The sequence below is a fragment of the Miscanthus floridulus genome, chromosome 1, assembly GCF_019320115.1.
Source record: "Miscanthus floridulus cultivar M001 chromosome 1, ASM1932011v1, whole genome shotgun sequence".
NCBI classification, from domain to species: Eukaryota; Viridiplantae; Streptophyta; class Magnoliopsida; order Poales; family Poaceae; genus Miscanthus; species Miscanthus floridulus.
The window spans coordinates 106,634,002-106,638,128 of NC_089580.1; positions in this window are offsets into that span (position 1 = coordinate 106,634,002).

Consider the following 4,127-nt stretch of genomic DNA (forward strand, 5'->3'; position numbering starts at 1 on the left):
TGTGTGAATTTTCATAATTTTTCTATAGATCTAGTAAAGGTAAAATTTGGTGAGTGCTATTCTTATGCTAGAATGATGCTAGGAAAAATGTGAAATCTGTTGCTTGACACTTTTCATTAGGATTTCCTAATTATGCTAGAAATAGACATGCCACCTGTTATTTTGGATACAACAAGTTTTGCTAGCCCAATGGCTTTGAAATTTTTATGGTAGTCTATGTGAAGCATGAGATAGCTACTGTAATTTTTGTAGATTTTTCTGAATAGTTTTACTATATATTGCTTTAATCACCTAATTAACTAAATAAATTAGAAAAGGGCATTAAATAATTTATTTAGAAGTTGGCACTATACTTTCTAATGTTCCTCTGGTATGTGCAACAAGTTGGTAAACTTGGTTTGGTCCAATTATGCTTTTGCATCATCACTAAATAATTAATTTAGTAAACCTGTCATTTCTGGACAGATTCTATGTTTACCTTAATTCGATTTGGTTAACGTAAGAATCATGCTTTGATGTTTACAAATTATTTGTAGAGAATTTCATAAGCTTTCCAGAATGTCCTCTTGCAAGTCATTTGAATTTATAGAACTCTTGTTGGGATTGAATTAAGAAACTACTCGTTTGCATGTGAAACCTTAACTTTGAATTAAGTATGCCTTTACTATTCCTAAGCTTGTGGTAATGTTCCTAGGTGTTAGGCCTTTAACTGAAGATGAGCATCTTTATCTTAGGTTATGCAAGTTAGGTAAGTTGATCTTGTTCTTCAAGTTAAGTTAGATACATGCTTTAAAGTGATTTGAATAGAGCTATTCTTAATCGGTAAACGAGTGTCCAGTGATGTTTTTGTTAAACACTTACTGCGATCCATTCATCATGAGCATCATGTCATTCCTTATGCATCCATGATATTTATCTTGTGCATCGGCATGCAATAGGTGTACCAGAAGGTGTGACACTGCTGGAATTCGAGGAACCGAGTGAGCAGCAGCAGCCAACACCGGAGGTTTAGGAGGTGCAGCCCTCGGGAGAAGTGCCAGACGAGGTCGCCGTTGAGTGCCCGGATCACCGTCCGTGCAACTTTGTGAAAGGCAAGCCCCAGAGCATATTAAGCCTCCTAATTTCTAAAATGCAGTTAAAGTATTATTGTTACATATATATATTGTTGCATTAAGTTTAGGTGTTGGATGCAAACACTTGCTGCATTGGTTATCCAATCCTTGTCTAGATATTGATACCCTGAATCCTATGTAGCTCAGGCTCGTGTAGTGCTTAGCCCTACTTAAACACGGTAGAAGTCAGGTGATTTCCTGTCACCTACGAGATATAGGGACATACATATGGCACGGTTGGCTATATTTGCTATCGTGGAAAAGAACCTGTCTTAATTTGAATTGAAGACCGGGCGGAGGCTTGCCAGTTTGCAGTGACTCCGTCTGTGTCGCTTAAGGACTGAATCTTGGAGCCTTTCCTATTCATGTTGAACGCATGCCTCTCTCTTAGTTGGCTAGGTCTGGAGACCGACCACAAAGCCGAGTAGCTCACCTCAGGCCGGGAGTCGATAAGTATAAAGTACGCCTCAGAAGGGAGCCGTAGGCGTGAGTCCAAGGGTAGGTGATTTAAAAGTCCTGATCGTCCTGGCAGAAGGGTAATCCCTGAGAGTGCTGGCACTGATCAAACCCGCGAATTTGGTTCCTGAGTTGTCCCAAAGGTGACCCATGGCTACCCTTGCAAAGTATGCCAGGGTGAGAGTTAGGAATACCCCCTCAGCTGAGTTGTAATTCGATTCGAGTCGCCGTCTCTCCCGGTTAGTGAGAACTTGACGGGCTTATCTCCAAAGTAGATACACTAAATAACATAATGGTTTGGAAAAGATGATATGATGATGACAGCCTTATTATACCTGCTATGGTTAATATTGTTTGCTCCTAATAAGTGAGTGCTCTAGTACAAGTGCAAATCTAGTGGACAGGTAAATGATGATAAACTTGATGTGAAGTTTAAATTGGTTACTATATTCATAAGCTCTTTTATGCAACTGTGTCCAGCTAGCCCACCTTATAAGCCTTGCATGACCCTTGGTGTCTTTTATTTCTGGTTTTGATGGGTAAGTCTAGCTGAGTACCTTCTCGTACTCAGGGTTTATCTCCCACCTGTTGCAGATGACCAGTTCTACTTTGGTTGCTGCAAGTATTGCCTTCTCCCGGCTAGGGATGAAGGCTAGACCGTTGGGCACGGTCTCTCCTAGTTCTCATACCTGAAGATGCTTTTGTGGGACATGACTAAGATCTAGCAATGTATTTGAAACTATGAAGTTATGTACTAAACTATGTTGCTTCCGCAAATTTGAACTTGGTTTGTAATATTTTATTTGAACTCTGATGGATGTAATCCGAATGCTACTTGTGAAATGTTGTAACGAATGATGTGTTGTGTTGAATCACTACGGTCTTGGTTTGTATGTCGAGATTTGGTTGAAATCCTTCATGATTTCCGGACTACCGAGATTATGGGAGCTTAAGTACAGGGATTTGATCACTTCGGTGATTGTTTTTGTACTTACATTCTTATGATTTGGTCGGTTCTGTTACAGTATATTTGAATAAAATTTTATAGACAAATATATATTTTTCTCATAATTTTGGAACATAAATAAAATTGAAATGAGAAAACAAAAATAACATAATATATATGCTATTCTTGTCTCGGGCGAATAACATTCCTAGTCTAGAATAATAACATTCTAAGTTCTGGACAACAATAATCTAGTACAAGCGAAAAATATTTTAGTTCAGTGGGAATAATATTTCATGTTGAAAAATAGTAACCCAGTCTAAGAAAAAATATTTCAGTTCAATGGAATAATATTTTGGTTTGAAAGAATAATATTCTAAATTCAAAAGAATAGTATTTTAGGTAGGAATCAGGAGACAAAGACTTGTCGAATCCCTAGGCTCCTTTGCACCACCACTAGTACCCTCCTTCTCCCCATGTGGTGGCCTCCCTGATGGTAAGGAGGAGCACAAACCCTCCTTCATCCAGTCTAGTCATAGTTGTTAGAGTTTAGATTGAATGAATTATGCTCTATGGGCTACCAGATGGCATCGTCTTGGTCAATTATTTGCTAGATCTTGGTTCTTGTAAAGAATTCTAGTGCGAATGCATATCTAGGCATCCAATCTGATGTTCTTCATGTCCTTTTTGTTTTTGTAGGGTTGTTGCTATTGGTGGGGATGATCCTATTCCTTGTTTGCATCTTTGTGTCCCTAGCTCATTGGATTCCGATCCCATGATGGCCGCAAAGTTATCCAAATATACAGTTTCAACATGGTTGGTACTAGTGGTGCACAGATTGATGATGGTCCATTGATCATCTTCGATGACAAGGCGACTGATGCTCTTTCAATGTGTTAGATTTATCAATGGGAAGTTCCCATGGCCTTGGATCACACTACTACACTCGCACCTTTCATAGCCGCGTCGTAACCCATATCGCAGTCTAATTTTGGCCTCGACAGTAAGCTGGCGGCAGTGATACTCATAACCATCACCGTCGGTATTTGAGACCAACTAGGGTGTACACTACACCACCGTGTTGGCTTATCATCCATCCGTGATAAGGTCCTTACTTCCATCGTATTGGAACACGACCCGCATGTGTGGGTATGCACTAACACCGCCGCATGGCTTATGATCCATCCATGATCAGAACCTTATTCCATTGCATTAGAGCACGACCCGCCTGTGTTGAGGCAAACATCACCGTCGCTTTAGCGTATGAACCATCTGGTCATAGGGCATGGTCACTGTCACATTGCAGTATGATCCGCCCGTGATGATCCTTTAGTCGGTGTCGGGTTACTAAATGATTCGGTGGTGATGCACTATTGACCTCTGCCGCATTAGATGAATAGCGGTGGTGATGTCCGTCTGCTTGACCAAAGGCGAGTGATACGGCAGTAATGACAAAACAATCAATGGCCCTTACATCCGACGGTGACAGAATTGCATCTGGTTTTCACAATGTATTTACTAATTCAGCCGGGTCTTAATAACTTACTAAACACACACCATACAGATATAATCATTATACATCATTCATCATGTCCACAATGAAGAGTACTTGT